Source organism: Theropithecus gelada, chromosome 11, assembly GCF_003255815.1.
Source record: "Theropithecus gelada isolate Dixy chromosome 11, Tgel_1.0, whole genome shotgun sequence".
In the NCBI taxonomy this organism is placed as follows: domain Eukaryota; kingdom Metazoa; phylum Chordata; class Mammalia; order Primates; family Cercopithecidae; genus Theropithecus; species Theropithecus gelada.
The window spans coordinates 82,077,751-82,094,905 of NC_037679.1; the positions used below are offsets into that span (position 1 = coordinate 82,077,751).

The following is a 17,155-nucleotide window of genomic DNA, read 5'->3' on the forward strand; positions in this document are numbered from 1 at the left end:
CGTCACTGTCATCAGTGAAGATAAAATCTGTTGTCTCAATCACTGTCGGTCCCAACACTAAATACAGATGACATACTTGCCTTTGGCATCCCAAGCACTTTGCACACGTCTGCCACTCAGTGAAGATCTGTTGAATGAATCAGAGAGCCCCCCACAACCCCCCCAAAAGCCAAAATTCACTCAAAGCCAAGCCCGGCCAATAAGGGACGTAAAAAAGTGTGGAGGAAGAAAAAGCGAGTTATGTTTGTTGAGTGCTAAGTGCCCCCAATCCTTGATGAAGTAGAGGTGCTCCCAGCAGAAAGTCACTAGAGACTGAGTCTGAGGGAGGGTGTCACACTGGACCTTAAAGTAATTGTCAAACAGAATTTCCTCAAAAGTCCTCAGTTAAAGTAGCACACAGCAAGTGCAGGTCTCCCACATAACCACCTGAAAGACAGCACTCAACGCAGCACCGACCAACATTCCCGCAGGTGGCCTGGACTACTCCACAACAGTCTCGGCCTCAGCTGTGCCTTACGATCCCCGATCCCCATTTACTGGGGAGTAGGGAGGCTGCTGTTAAAAATCTCACCGTCCGAGGCCGGGCGCGGTGGCTCAAGCCTGTAATCCCAGCACTTTGGGAGGCCGAGACGGGCGGATCACGAGGTTAGGAGATCGAGACCATCCTGGCTAACACGGTGAAACCCCGTCTCTATTAAGAAATACAAAAAACTAGCCGGGCGAGGTGGCGGGCGCCTGTAGTCCCAGCTACTCGGGAGGCTGAGGCCGGAGAATGGCGTGAACCCGGGAGGCGGAGCTTGCAGTGAGCTGAGATCCGGCCACTGCACTCCAGCCTGGGCGACAGAGCGAGACTCCGTCTCAAAAAAAAAAAAAAAAAAAAAAAAAAAATCTCACCGTCCCAACCAACCCCTACCTGTCAAGCTCTTCAGGAGGGGGCCCAGGCATGGATACTGTCTTCAAAGCTCCCTGTTGATACAGATCGCTAAGCTGAAAACTTGCTTCAGTTTCACCATAAAAAAGCATCTACAAAGAAAATCTTATTTCTGTAGAGTTTAAGTCAAGTCAAAATCACGTGTCCTACATGTTAGAAAGTCCTAGAGGAGAAGAACACAAGGAAAGCGTGGACTATAATAAAAAGACAACTCATTTGTCCACATTTCTGGGGTCTGGGGAAAAAAGGCAATTTGTTTTGTATAGGACACACATAAGCCACCAGGCATCAAAAGAGGCCAAATAAAACTCCAACTGAGGCCGGCTGTGGTGGCTCACACCTGTAATCCCAGCATTTTTGGGGGCCGCAGCGGGTGGATCACCCGAGGTTAGGAGTTTCAGACCAGCGTGACCAACATGGAGAAAACCCTTCTCTACGAAAAATACAAAATTAGCCGGGCAAGGTAGCACATGCCTGTAATCCTAGCTACTCGGAGGCTGAGGCAGGAGAATCACTTGAACTTGGAAGGCAGAGGTTGCGGGGAGCCAAGATAGCGCCATTGCACTCCAGCCTGGGCAACAAGAGTGAAACTGTCTCAAAAACAAACAAAAAAACCCCTCCAACTGAGGACTGTTAAACTGGCAGTGATTTTTTTTTTTTTAATATCCTTTGGGTATTCAGATGTTTTTAAATAATATAATTTTTTTTTTACAATTGAGACAGTCTCGCTGTCACCCATGCTGGAATGCAGTGGCGTGATCTCAGCTCACTGCAGCCTGTCTGCAGGGTTCAAGCGATTCCTGTGCCTCAGTCTCTTGAGTAGCTGGGATTACAGGTGTGCACCACCCCTGGCTAATTTTTTTTGTATTTTTAGTAGAGATAAGGTTTTGCCACATTGGCCAGGATGGTCTTGAACTCCTGACCTCAAGTAATCTCCCTGCCTCGGCCTCTCAAAATGCTAGGATTATAAGCATGAGCCACCACACCCAGACAAATACAGTAAATTCTAAGTGGCCACCCAGAGTATACCCACAGCACCCTGCAGGATAATGGCAGTGGGGACAATGGTCAGGATGCATGTGCTGAAGGTGGATGTCTTACGCATTGGATAAAATTTTTCAACACCAAAACCTGCCCCAGAACATACCTTGGATGCTACAATCAATGAAGAAACTCTTTCCTCAATCTTTTCGTTGTTACAGTTGGAAAATAAAAAGGGGGGGGGGAGGAGAAACAACAGCTTTGTTCATTTGCAAAGCAAAGGCAAACTGGCCAGGACAGGCCCGGGAGGCCTCCATGGGCGCAGCACAAACCACTCAGCAAGGCCCAGATGGCAGTCACTCCGGCCACATACACCCAACTCTCCACCCCTCTGGGACTGATTCCAGCCTCAATGTCTGTGACCAAATCTGTATAGTAAATCTGAGAATACTTAGAGAGGTATTTTAGGAACCATCCGATTTAAAAAAAAAAAAAAAAAAATCTTAAGTTGCCACTGTCTTTGTTTCATGGTAGGCACCAACAAATACCTGAAATTGAAAACAGTGATGCCAACCTCTTGATCATTCTCATGATTCTTTTTGTTAACCATAGAAAAGTCTTTTCAGGAAATAATCTCTCTGTGGTAAAGGAACATTCTTATACATTTACTCAGTTTCACTTCAGTTTCCATTTCTCATAAATGAAGAAAAATGAGATGCCTGATAACAGCATTTGTAGTAGGACCTGGCTTGTCTAAACTTATTTCTGCCCACCTATCCGTGCATGAGCACAGTGAACTCTGTGGAAGCATGCTCACCCCAGGGTAACAGCAGCAGCCTGAGTGGGTGTGATTCTCTTACTTTCCGCTTTCTACTTTTAACTATCACAGTATTTGATTCATTAGAGCAACCACACATAACTTTGTAGAAAAAGGTTTTTTTTTTAAGTTAAAAAAGTATCTTATGGCCAGGTGTGGTGGCTCACGCCTGTAATTCCAGCACTTTGGGAGGCCAAGGTGGGCGGATCACGAGGTCAGGAGATCGAGACCATCCTGGCTAACACGGTGAAACCCTGTCTCTACTAAAAATACAAAAAATTAGCTGGGCGTGGTGGCGGGCGCCTGTAGTCCCAGGTACTCGGGAGGCTGAGGCAGGAGAATGGCGTGAACCCGGGAGGCGGAACTTGCAGTGAGCGGAGGTCGCGCCACTGCACGCCAGCCTGGGCAACAGAGCAAGACTCCACCTCAAAAAAAAAAAAAAAACAGTATCTTATATATACTTATCCAGGCAGAAATGTGGAGGTCTCTTTTATCTCTTGGGATGCTTACATTAATATATGTAACTCTCTCAGAACACACAGTCTGGCTGGGCACGGCTCACACCTGTAATCCTAGCACTTTGGGACGTCAAGGCGGGTGGATCACTTGAGGTCAGGAGTTCGAGACCAGCCTAGCCAAAATGATGAAACCCCCACCTCTACTAAAAATACAAAAAAATTAGCCAGCTGTGGTGGTGGGCGCCTATAATCCCAGCTACTGGGGAGGCTCAGACACAAGAATTGCTTGAACCTGGGAGGAGGAGGTTGCAGTGAGCTGAGATCGTGCCACTGCACTTCAGCCTGGGCAAAAGAGTAAGACTCCGTCTCAGAGACAGAGAGAGAAAACACACACACACTTTCTCAAATATGCATGTCATTATTTATTTATTTGGGTGAGGGGAGTGTGGCAGAAAATAAAGTCAGCAAGAAAGCAGAGAGAGCTACAGTCCCCTCTGCATATGCCATGGCCGCTACAAAGGAGAGGCACGCAGGGGTAGAGGCAGGGGCGGGAGACTGCCTGCAGCTTTGTGGCCAATGCTGGGTCAAGGGTGTAGGTTTCCCGTGGATGCGTTCCAGACCAGACACTTGTACAATGTGAAATTCTGATTCCAGCTGGCCAGAGTCTAGCTCCTCCATCTGTAATTATAATTGTGCCTTCCTAAACACAAAGGCGGACAAATCTGCCCACATTTCCAAGCTAAATCTTCTTCATGGAAACATACTCATAGCAGTTCTTTTTTCCCCCTTCACACTGTAATATAATACTTGTAACAACTAAGTAAGTGACATGACTGAATCAGGTTAGCAAACTTAAATGAGCAAATGGGAATCCTTAATAGCACCGCAAGTCCTTTAAATGCCCAAAATCCAATGTGTACTGGAATCTGGGCTGCGTTAGGATAAAAACAAAGTATGCCCTACAGCATTCTCAGAAGGCATAGTATTTATGCAAAGTAAATAAATCACACTTTATTTAACAAGCAAACTTCATCGTAATTTTTTATTTTTTGAGACAGGGTCTTGTTCTGTCGCCCAGGCTGAAATGCAGTGGTGTAATCATGGCTCACTGCAACCTTGACCTCCTGAGCTCAAGCAATCCTCTCACCTCAGCCTCCCAAAGTGCTGGGATTATAGGCTTGAGCCACTGTGCCCAGCAACAAGCAAGCATGTTGTTAAACAAGCATTAGTTCCAGGAATATAAAATGCTCTTCCCGCCAAGGCTGTTCACACTGGCTATGCAGCCTGGAATGCCCTCCTATCCAAATCTCTGCTGCAAAATCTACCCTAACCAAGGCCTTAGCAATGGCAGAGCGTTTTCTAAACTTCTCCCAGCCCCATCAACGCCACACAGAGCTAGACCCTTAGTGGTGGGCATTCCCTGAGGCCCCACTTGATTGAGATGCAATTCACATCTCATACAATCCATCTACTGAAACCATTCCACTCAAGGGTGTCCCATTCACAGAGGATACTTCTGGCTTCACTGTATTCACACTGTATTCTTCTGTGCTCGTCTGTTCATCTATTTATTCATGCATCAAAAAATTTCTTTTCAGGCATCATCATGGGCTGGCTCTGGGCAGGCAACGGAGACAGAAAAGTGAACAGGAAGGTAAAGCTCCTGTCCTTAGGACAGTGGAGCTACTAAACATGACAAACACAATCATAAAATCTGTCCACTGCTGGACCAGGCGCAGTGGCTCACGCCTGTAATCCCAGCACTTTGGGAAGCCGAGGAGGGTGGATCACGAGGTCAAGAGATCGAGACCACCCTGGCCAATGTGGTGAAACCCCATCCCTACTAAAAATACAAAAATTAGCCGGGCAGGGTAACACACGCCTGTAGTCTCAGCTGCTCAGGAGGCTGAGGCAGGAGAATCGCTTGAACCCAGGAGGCGGAGATTACAGTGAGCCAAGATTGTGCCACTGCACTCTAGCCTAGTGACAGAGGGAGACTTCGTCTCAAAAAAACAAACAAAACAAAAAATCTGTCTACTGCTGTGTCACGAAGGTGATGTAACTCTCCTGGGAGTGACAGGATGCTTGTGGTGTGCTGAATGGTGCGCCCCCCTCCCCCAAAAAGATGTGTCTACAACCTAATCTCTGGAACCTACATTTATTGGAAAAAAGGTCTTTGCAAATTTAATTAAGGATCTGGAAATGAGGCAATCATCTTTAATCAATTAGGTGGCCCTAATCCAATGACAAGAGTCCTTTTTTTTTTTTTTTTTTTTTTGAGGCAGTCTTGCTCTGTCGCCCAGGCTGGAGTGCAGTGGTGCGATCTCGGCTCACTGCAACCTCCAACCTCCGCCTCCCGGGTTCAAGCGATTCTCCTGCTTCAGCCTCCTGAGTAGCTGGGATTACAGGTGTGCGCCACCACGCCTGGCTAATTTTTGTATTTTTAGTAGCGATGGGGTGTCACGATGTTGGCCAGGCTGGTGTCGAACTCCTGGCCTCAAGTGATCTGCCAGCCTTGGCCTCCCAAAGTGTTGGAATTACAGGCGTAAGCCACCGCGCCTGGCCTACAAGAGTCCTTTTAAGAGACACATGGAGGCCGGGCGTGGTGGTTCAAGCCTGTAATCCCAGCACTTTGGGAGGCCGAGACGGGCGGATCACGAGGTCAGGAGATCGAGACCATCTTGGCTAACATGGTGAAACCCCGTCTCTACTAAAAAATACAAAAAACTAGCCGGGCGAGGTGGTGGGCACCTGTAGTCCCAGCTACTCGGGAGGCTGAGGCAGGAGAATGGCGTAAACCTGGGAAGCGGAGCTTGCAGTGAGCTGAGATCCGGCCACTGCACTCCAGCCTGGGCGACAGAGTGAGACTCTGTCTCAAAAAAAATAAAAAAAATAAAAAAAATAAAGAGACACATGGAGAAGACAGAGGCAGACGAGAAAGCCATGTGAAGATGGGGGCAGCATGATGTGGTCACAAGCCCAGGACGCCAGCACACATGAGAAGCTGGAAGCAGCAAAAAAGAGTCCTCCCCTAGAGCTTCCAGGGGGAACAGGGAGGGCACCCTGATTTCAGACTTCTGGCCTCCAGAGCTGTGACAGAATTAAGCTTCTGTTGCTGTAAGCTGCCCAGTTTGTGGTCATGTTACAGCAGCCACAGGAAACTAGTACAGGGCTGGAATCTTCCACCTGTTCTTGAAAACCACTGTCTATCCTGCTTTGTGCCCCAGCAGCCACCTGGCTGAACTATACCAACCCTTCACTGGGACACTCACCCTCAGGTTCTGGTTGGATTCAGCAATGAGGATCAAGGGTAGGAGAAAGATGAAAAGGGACAGCGGGGATGGGGAGTACTCCTCGGGTTGCCTCGCAGAGGAGGGGCTGCAGCTGGGCCAGGTCCTCCAGCCCTCCCTTCCTCCAAGGCAGCCCTCTCCCCCGCCCCTCCCTCAGGCCTGGAAGTGAGAAGTGCGTGGCGTTGCTAATCCTGCATCAGGCATTGGGGGTCTCCACGCTGCCCTCTCCTTGTAAAGAATCCCTTTATTCAACTCCTCGCCAATCCCTAATGCTGACTGTGCCATATCTTGCCAGAAGCCTGATTGAAATAGCCAGAACAGTTTACCCTATGACACAAAATGACACTTGAGCTCACATCCACTCTTTAAATGGTGACCATAAAGCCCCTTAAGAGCAGAACCACGTCTTAATCATTCCCCTGTGCCCAGAACCTAGCACAGTACCCAGGCTAACACAGGCACATAGCTAAATACTTGCTTGGCTGGACGCGGTGACTCACACCTATAATCCCACCACTTTGAGAGCCTAGGGCGGGCAGATCACTTGAGGTCAGGCATTGGAGACCAGCCTAGCCAACATGGTGAAACCCCGTTTCTACAAAAACTACAAAAATTAGCCAAGCATGGTGGTGTGCGCCTGTAGTCCTAGCTACTTGGGAGGCTGAGGCAGGCAGGAAAATCACTTGAACCCAGGAGGCAGAGGCTACAATGAGCCGAAATCGTGCCAATGCACTCCAAAATAAAAACTTGCAGGGCCGGGCGCGGTGGCTCAAGCCTGTAATCCTAGCACTTTGGGAGGCCGAGACGGGTGGATCATGAGGTCAGGAGATCGAGACCATCTTGGCTAACACAGTGAAACCCCGTCTCTACTAAAAAATACAAAAAACTAGCCGGGCGAGGTGGCAGGCGCCTGTAGTCCCAGCTACTCGGGAGGCTGAGGCAGGAGAATGGCGCAAACCCAGGAGGCGGAGCTTGCAGTGAGCAGAGATCCGGCCACTGCACTCCAGCCCGGGCCACAGCGCGAGACTCTGTCTCAAAAAAAAAAAAAAAAAAAAAACTTGCTCAATTTCAACCATAAGAATCTTCATATTGGGGCCGGGCGCGGTGGCTCACGTCTGTAATCCCAGCACTTTGGGAGGCCGAGGCGGGTGGATCATGAGGTCAGGAGTTTGAGACCATCCTGGCTAACATGGCGAAACCCCGTCTCTACTAAAATTACAAAAAATTAGCCGGGCGTGGTGGCGTGCGCCTGTAGTCCCAGCTACTTGGGAAGCTGAGGCAGGAGAATGGCGTGAACCCGGGAGGCAGAGCGGAGCTTGCAGTGAGCCGAGATTGTGCCACTGCACTCCAGCCTAGGCGACAGAGCGAGACTCCGTCTCAAAAAAAAAAAAAAAAAAAAAAAAAGAATCTTCATATTGGGGCCTCAGGCCACTATCTGTCAGTCATTGTGAAAACCCTGCTAAAGCTTTTTTGAAGATTAGCCTTTTTGAATGTTTAAATTTGTAAACAGTAACATCATGGGTTGATACAACCAGCTATAAACTGGGAAACTACTTGCACTCCTAGCTTACTCCAGCAGTGATAACAGTATGGCAGTGAAATGGAAAGGGGAAAAATGAAGATGGCACTGATGGCTGGAAAGCGAAGCTACCCATTAACTGTGGTGAAACGTGAGACACACAACACACACGGAGACACAGACACAAGCGGCTGTGTGTGACGCTCCTCTTCAGCTGAAATTCAGCCCTCTCCCACTTAGCAAGCATATCAGAACGTTACAGTAACATTACTGTCATGAGAGCCTCGAAGCCACTATATTTACACATGTGTAATTTACACACGGGTGCAGTAGCTCACGCCTGTTATCCTAGCACTAAGGAAGGGAGAGGCAGGAGGATTGCCTGAGCCCAGGAGATCAAGACTAGCCTAGGCAACAGAGTGAGGCACCATTCTCCACAGGAAAAAAAAAAAAAAAAAAAGACACACACACACACACAAACTCTAATCCCAAGCTTCCATATCTACAGCTCATCAGGGCCACAGCAACATGCTCCAGCACAGTGGTTGGCCCATTCGTCCGTTCGTTCATTCATACAAGAAATACTTGGGAAGCACCTCTGTGTGCCAGGCTCGGGGGAGACAACATCACGGGGAGTCTGGCTCAGAGTCTCAGTCAAGCCCATCCTCCCACATAAGGCACTGAGCGTTGCGCACTGCCCAACTCCAGAGGGTGCCATTCACTTCGTACTGCAGCAATGCATACCCGCACAGACTGCATCTGCTCTTCCAATAAAAGGCTCAAAAGAGAAAAAGGGGAAAAATCAAAACAGATGTGATTTTAACGATTTAAGTAAGACAAGTCACTGGTGCTGATCTGAAAACTTTGCTCTTGTCAGCATCTTCCACATTTCAACAAAATTTGCTGATATTTGTTAAGCATGGCTAGCATGTGCCACCTTCTCTTAGTTCCACTCTCTCCATTCTATCCTCTGTGACAGTGAGACAAATTTGTCCTCATTTTACTCAAGAGACAGGAAATATAATCTTAGAAAGGTTAAATGAGCTGTCAAAGTTACAACTGCTAGCAATTCCCTCCAGAACTGGGATCTTACACTGTGCAGTGGCTCACGCCTGTAGCCCCAGTTACTTGGGAGGCTGAAGCAGGATCACTTGAGCCTAGGAGTTCGAGGCCAGTCTAGGCAACATAGTGAGACCCTATCTCTAAAAATAAATTATGCCGGGTATGTGGCTCATGCCTATAATCCCAGCACTCTGGGAGGCCCAGGCAGGTGGATTGTTTCAGCCCAGGAGTTGGTTGAAGAACAGCCTGGGCAATAGAGTGAGACCCTATCTCTACAAAAAATAAAAAATGAGCCAGGCATGGCAGCACGCACCTGTGGTCCCAACTACTGGGGAGGCTGAGGAAGGAGGATTGCTTAAGCCAGGGAGGGCAAGACTGCAGTGAGCTATAATCGCACCACTGCACTCCAGCAGAGGATCAAATGGAAATTTACTAATTTACTATTTCTCTATTTTCAAGTTATAACAACAATCATCTAAGGTTCATTCCTATTTATGTCTTTTTTAAAAACCCTTTTTTTTATTTATTTATTTTTTTTTTTGAGACGGAGTCTGGCTCTGTCGCCCAGGCTGGAGTGCAGTGGCGCGATCTCGGCTCACTGCAAGCTCCGCCCCCCGGGTTCACGCCATTCTCCCGCCTCAGCCTCCCAAGTAGCTGGGACTACAGGCGCCCGCTACCACGCCCGGCTAGGTTTTTGTATTTTTTTAGTAGAGACGGGGTTTCACCATGTTAGCCAGGATAGTCTCGATCTCCTGACCTTGTGATCCACCCGCCTCGGCCTCCCAAAGTGCTGGGATTGCAGGCTTGAGCCACCGCGCCCGGCCTAAAAACCCTTTTATTAAAGATACTTTCAAAAAAGTAAAGGTAGAGAGATAAGTATGATGAAACTATGTATAACCATCTCCTAGGTTCAACAATTAGCAACATTTGCCAATCTTACTTCATCTATACTCCCGCTTTTTTGAAAGTAGTTTAAAGCAGACTTCAAGCAACATCATCCTTCACACTTAAAAATTTTATATTTCTAACAGGTAAGAACTTTTTAACCCTAGCTACAATGCCATAATCACATTTAGCAAAATTAACAATAATCTTTTAATATCCTCTGCATGTGTTGGCTCAATTTCTTCTATAAAAGGCTTTTTGCCTCATCTATTTGACTATGTGAAATACAGTTTATACAGGAAAAGCAGCATAAATGCTTTTTTTTTTTCCTTTTAAACTAACTTTTGGAAGACTGAGTTCATACCTGAGCAACCTCCAAAAATGACCAATAAGCTTTTTGGGAGTATCATTATGAAGTAATGAATTTTTTGTCTCTGCTAAAAGGCTGTTCTGGGACACCACTGCTGTCCTGCTCTCCAGTAAAATATGTCTAAGACCCATCCGGTACATTTGCTGCCCCCAAGCTGAGCTGTCCCCTCTCAAAGGAATACTAGTTCCTTTTGGTGTGAAATTTGATTTTGATCTTTTCTTCTCCAGATAAAATTAAATTCAAAGTTATCTATAATACAAAGAAAAGGAGTAAAACAAATCTTATAGCTTTTGTACTATTCTACTGCTAGAAATATTCTCAAATTGCATTAAGACCTTAAATGCAGCAGGCTTATGGGTTAGGTTTGAAAAAGAAAGGCTGCCATATATTCAGCTAGGTTAACTGCATCTCTTTTCATTTTACTGTATTTGATTTATCGCACCAACTAATTTCAAGGTAAATTTCACCAAAGTAACATGCAATTTGAGTTTGGGCTTTACATTAAAGACTAGGTTACTTAAAAGCCCAAATTCACCTTCATTCAGTAGAAAGATATTCCCAATGACAAACTAATTTCACCAGTCTCCACCTGAATTCAGGCCTTCAGGTGAAGCCTGTAATCCAAGCCTACGATGTCCCACAGATGTGCTGTAAACACATTAATGTGGCTTAATTCAATTCAAATCTTCAGTTTTACTGAAAAAAACAGTTGCGGAGTTGGACTATTTAACATGTTGACAAAATTTAAAGATCTGAAAATACAGAAATAAAGTTAAAGAATCGGAGAACATTATGAAACAGTCCTAAAATATGACAATCCTGGGGGCTGTGTGAAACCATCTCCAAGGCTACAGCCCACTCAGGAAGGAAACTTACCAGCTGCTTATCGAATGTTCCACCAAACAACCCACTCAACACACAGAACCTCTAACTTCCAACTATTAGATTAATAAAGATAGCTATTTTTATCAGAGACATCAAAATCCTTCTTGAGAGAAAACTTGCTTCCCTCGAAAATGAGCAGACAGTGGCATCTAGACTCAGACGATCCCCTCCATATGTAGCCAACGTGAATCTAAAAATTGGTATGTCTAAGTGCAGCTAACCACAGAAACACAAAAAGCTAGGCTCAAAAATAAATGGACTATTCCTAGGGAAGATGGAAAGTGACACACTTGACAGTTTCCAGGGCTGGCAGGCACAACCAGGGATGGGTTTGGTTTTTCCTAGAAGACATTTTTTTTTTTTTTTTTTTTTTTTGAGACAGAGTCTCACTCTTGTCACCAGGCTGGACTGCAGTGGCACGATCTCAGCTCACCACAACCTCTGCCTCCCAGGTTCAACCAGCCTCAGCCTCCCGAGTAACTGCAACTACAGGCGTGTGCCACAATACCCAGCTAATTTTTGTATTTTTAGTAGAGATGGGGTTTCACCATGTTGGCCAGGATGGCCTCAATCTCTTGACCTCGTGATCCGCCCGCCTTGTTCTCCCAAATTGCTGGGATTACAGACGTGAGCCACAGCGCCCAGCCAGAAGACTTATTTTCTAAGACTCAGAGGAAAAACAAGCTCTCCCTTCTTCTTGGATTTATTATGTGGATAATGGTGTCAGTAATAAATAAATATAGTAACAGGTGTGAATGGTTCTGGTAACTGGCACATGTTATAAATTAATGTCCTAACTGGCTTTAGAATAACTGGAGACCAAGTTATTCTAATGGAGTCAGGAGTGAGGATCAGAAGGGCAGATGGAGGAGGGCAGGAGTGAGGATCAGAAGACAAGATGGGACACCCACACGGATCACAAAGTTAACTGCCTTTGTCCCTTGACCCTATCCTAGACCTTCTGAACTAGAATCTCAGCAGTAATGGCCAGGAAATGCACAGCGGAGCCCTCCACTCCACATCATCAGAACCAGTTAGGGCCTGTAACTGAGCAGTTTGGTTAAAGCACACACTAAACATTGTAAAGATCTATTGTCAATGTTTTATTTAAGGTAAAGGTCTTTTCTTAAGAGAATGGGTCCACTAGTTCAAGTTCCAAAAGTTCGTTTTCAAATAGACCAGGTCTTTTCATGTGGGGTGAGAACTGGACACTGGATAAGCAATCAGAGGGCAGAATCCTTTGGGAATTCTTCCACTTTCCCCCTATCTAGCCCACAACTAATTCACCACCAAGTTTTCTTTTGAGAGAATCAATTTATATCAATGCTTCCCAAAGCACTCAGTTGACAGTTTTTGTAGAAATAACTTTCTCCTTGCACTCATGGTTCATCAGTTGCCCCCGGATTTAATGAAATCACAGAATTACTATAAGAAAACCAGAATGAACAGATCTGGGAGTGAACACATTTGACCCTGTGTAAGTATGAGATTCCAGTGTCAGAGCAGAAACATCCAGACACCTAGTCATGACCACATGACCATGAGGGGTGTCAGTTAACAGCTTCTACTCCCCTCCCATTCCAAAAAAAAAGTTTATGGAAGACAGAATTCCTAAATTCTGATTTTCTTATTAATAGTTTCTGGCCAGGACCAACGACCAAAGCATTCATTTGTTTAGGAAGAGCTTAGGGTTGGTTTGTTTGGTTTGTTTTTTTCCCCCTCATCTCTATTTCCTTTTTACCACAATTTCTGGAAATTCATGTCTAAGAATTCTCCGGACTAGTCTTTACACAGGTGCAAATAAGAAAGTGCCTATCCAGGTGGACCCTGGATTTATGTTTATTAAGACTGTATCTTTTGACAATTTTGTTTTTACATTTAAAATACATCATGACATGAACTTTCCAACACCTGACCTGGAATTTGGTTCAACAGATAAAATTTAACTCTCACATGACTCCAATTACTCATCTTCTATTCTGTTTAAATGAGAAAATGCTATTCTAATAATGGAATTTTGTTTTCAGTCTGTGGGTAGGGAAAGGGATTAGTCAAAAGAGAATCTGTTGAGATTACTCCACTGAAATTTCATAATGAAAAACCTATATAATCATATCGCATGTAAGGGATCAGATATTTTACCTAAAAACTGCCTAGACAAGACAAAAAAGTTAAATGTTGATTTCTTTAACAGATTTGTTTTAAACAGATTTCAAAGATGTTAATTGCATTATAATTTATGACAGCAAAAAAGTGCCTAAATATCCAATAAAGGAATGGTTATATAAATGATATATCCACATGAAATATCATGTAGTTGTTAAAAATCATGTCATGTAAGAATACTCTGATTTAAAAAATAAGAAAATACCCAGAGTATAACTTTAGGTTAAAATCAAACAAAAACCTCTACAAAAACTCTAAAAAATCATCCCAAAAGGAAACAACAAAGGAAAAAAACTTAAATGCTTTAACAGTGTTTATCTCTGGGTAGTGATATGATGTGATTACACTTTTCTTCTCTATGGCTTTCTGTATTTTCCAAATTTTCTATAATAAACATGTAAAAACTATTATTTTTAAAAGTTTGATTAGTTGGGATCAGAAATAAAACATACTATTATACTTCCCTGCCTTCTTAAACAGAGTACATGAAACTAAGGTAGCTTTCCTTGAGGATCTAGAATTGTCGGGATGAATATCAAGTCACTGTGATGCTGTCTCTGATAGAGCAATGCCCTCGGGCTATGGAGGCAGACAGGTATGCTTCTCCCCTAAATAAGCACTTGCCAAAGTGTGCCCCCAAGGACCCAGTCCTGTGAGCTTTTCTAAGAGCCCTGCAATCAAGTGTGAATGAGAAATACTGTGTAAGCTGCCCCTCTGGAACTTCACCACACACTCCAGCAGAAGAAACAAAACAAAACCCCTCTTGGCCGGTGTGTTGGCTCACACCTACAATCCCAACACTTGAGAGGCGAAGGCAGAAGGACTGCTTGAGCTCAGGAGTTTGAGACCAGCCTAGGCAACCATAGTAAGACCTCATCTACATTAGAATCAAAAAAGTTAGCCAGGCATACTGGCAAGTGCCTGTAATCCCAGTTACTCAGGAGGCTCATTTGATGGAGGCTGTAGTGAACTATGGTCATGCCGACACACTCTAGCCTGGGCAACAGAGTGAGACCCTGTCTCAAAAAAACAAAACACAAACCCCTCTTTAATCCCCAAATTTATTTACCATGGAACTCTTTTTAATGTCATTATAATACAATTAACATCCACAAAATTAGAGATCTAAGGGAAACACTACCCTAGTCAAACAGCCACAAAATGTATTCACAGCAACAGCTTCCACTTACTGGGTTCTTTTTCTTGCCAGGCATGGTGTAAAGCAGTTTATACACATTATCTGATTTAATCCCCAGAATAACTCAATAAGGATGGTATTACTAACTCCCATTTTAAAGAGGAGGAAATTGACATTTAGGAAGGTTAAATACTTGCCCCAAAGTTTCCTAGCAACCCAAATCCTGTCTTAACCATGATGCTTCAACAGTTAACTTTCCAATTTTTGTGCAGCTTTTATGACTTTTGCCTCCTCTGTCACTTATTTCTTGATGATGTTATTGGCTCTTCTAGTTTTTCCCTAGTGTTAACATTTGCCACTGGTAGATAAACCATATGACTAAGTGAATTATTATTTGAACTGTGAGCAAAGCAAGACTCAGCAGGCTCTGCTATGAGTCCAGTATGTGTCCTTGAAGTCAGTTATCTGAGCTGCCCAAAGATCATTTTTCTCAACCATCTTTCAGCCTCCTAACTCATATCCCAGCTTTCTAATCTCATCCCCTCAAATCCATCCTTCCCCTGTCTGCCAGATGGATCTACATAAATGGTGAGTGTGACCAACCACAGCACTCCCTGGCTTAAATCCTCCTACGGCTCCCTGCCTAGAGGATCAAGCCCAAGCTCCTTAACAGGGCATATGAGGCCATCTGGTCCCTGGCTGCCTCTTGGGCCTCAGCCCCCACTACGCCCTGCCCTGGTCCCTCCAGCAATGCTTGTAATATTCCTGTGCACACACACACTCTCCCTCTGTCCCAGCTTCTTCCCTAAGTGCCTTTGTTCCTCCCATATGCCTGGGAGCCCTTCTCCCTCATTACCTGGCTAACTCTTAACTCATTCTCTGAATCACAACTTAGGAGTCATTCATCTTCTCCAGGAAACACTCCCTGCTGACCCCCCACTTCCAAAGGCTACTGGATCTCCCCCCACCAGCATGTTGGCCTCACTACTGGATCTCCCCCCATCAGCATGTTGGCCTCACTACTGGGTTTCACGGGTACCCTGTACACCTGCATGATCCTAAATGATGAAAACTATGTGGTTTACTGGTTTCACATCCCCCAAGTGGCACACCACCGGTGCTCCGCAAAGGCTGGGTACATGAATAAACTTCCTGACCTCAGTCATGTTCACATTAATGAAAACTGCTGTCTGATGGCAAACATTTTAGCCCACTTTTTTTTTTTTTAGAGACAGGGTCTCACTATGTCATCCAGGCTGGCTCAAACTCGTGGGGCTCAAGAGATCCTCCCACCTCAGCCTTCGGAGAAGCTGGATATACAGGTGTGAGCCACCACACCCAGCGCTGATGACAATCATTAATTAGCACTATGTTCCTCTACTATCCTAGACACTGGGCTGCAGATATAAATATAACCTCGAGGTGCCATCAGTTAACCTTGGAGATAATAAAAGGTTTGATTTAAAAGAAGCATTATTATAACACTGCTTGAAATATAACAAATTATTCAAATATCCACTTTTCACATAAACCCTTTGACAAAGTAATGAACAATGTTCCTCACAATTCCATGACAAATACTTTGAAAAGCTTTCCCTTGACACACTGTAATGTATTCTAGAGACAACAAAGCTAAGCTAAGTCACCTCTCTATTTTCATTCTTCGCTTGGAAGAAATTCTACAAAGACCCTTCCTCTGCTTTTGTATCACTGGGTAAGACATCATTTCCAATGATGAAATTTGAAAACTTACATGGCTGGGGAAGGAAATAAACCAACGAGAAGTCTTGTCTCAGCATGTTCTGAGCGCCAGTGATTACCTACAAGTGGCTGACACACGGTCTTCTAGATCACCTCCCACTGCGTACTTGGCATGAATAGCAACATTCTGCTACAAATACTGTAATCGAAGCCAAACAGGCAACAAGGCTGGCATTCCTCAGCTCAAGAGCACAACTACTCTGCATACAACCGACCGGTGAGGGTCAAACAGTGCAGTCTACTTCTGGGTTCCTCTTCCGGCCAGTCTCTAACAGGATGTTAGGTCATCCAACTTGTTTCTCTCGTTTCTCCAATCCCTTCCATGGCACCTCTTTCCTTCTCCCAACCCACTAATAGCTCCTAGTGGCCTTTCAAACTTTTATATTCTTCTTGATTTCCACAAGCACTTGGAGGAGAGTGGCTCGAATTTCTATCACCAAGCAGAGCATTCTCCCTGAGCTCCAGAACCACACTCCAAATGCTTGCGGGACAGAGCCCTGCCCATCCCTCATGCTCAGCCTAACCCGGCCTCAATGACTCCATCCTTCCTGCACCCCTACTGCCCCTCCCCTCCCCACTCACCAGAGCCCCATCTCCTACTCACTTCCACTTCAAGCCCGGTTATCACCACTCACTCAGCAGCACTCACCAGGCACATCCTGGGTGCCAGGCACTGTGCTGAGTGCCAAGGACAAAAAGACAAACATGACAAAATGCAGCACCCAAACCAGTGGGAGACACAGGGAAGTGACTTACAAAATGTGTGTCAAATGCCACAGGAGAGGTATACAAAGAAGCTAAGGGACCACGTGCTTGTGACTGAGGTGGGAAAAGCACTTCAGAAGGTCAGCAAGAGAAGGGACATGAGAAAGGGAGTCTGGCCAGCTGGTCC

The 17,155-nt window shown here is 45.3% G+C and overlaps 1 protein-coding gene across 3 annotated transcripts in view; it reads right to left on the reverse strand.

The window, feature by feature from the left end:
* Positions 1-17,155, reverse strand: part of VPS37B (VPS37B, ESCRT-I subunit) — a 34,650-nt gene that overhangs the window by 8,773 nt on the left and 8,722 nt on the right. The window contains exon 1 of one of the 3 annotated variants that reach the window (XM_025401480.1): positions 16,323-16,361. The exons of the other annotated variants lie outside the window; for them this stretch is intronic. The gene's annotated coding sequence lies outside the window, so the exon portion shown is untranslated. Of the gene's footprint in view, positions 1-16,322; positions 16,362-17,155 lie in introns of those variants that run through there. 3 annotated transcript variants of the gene reach the window in all.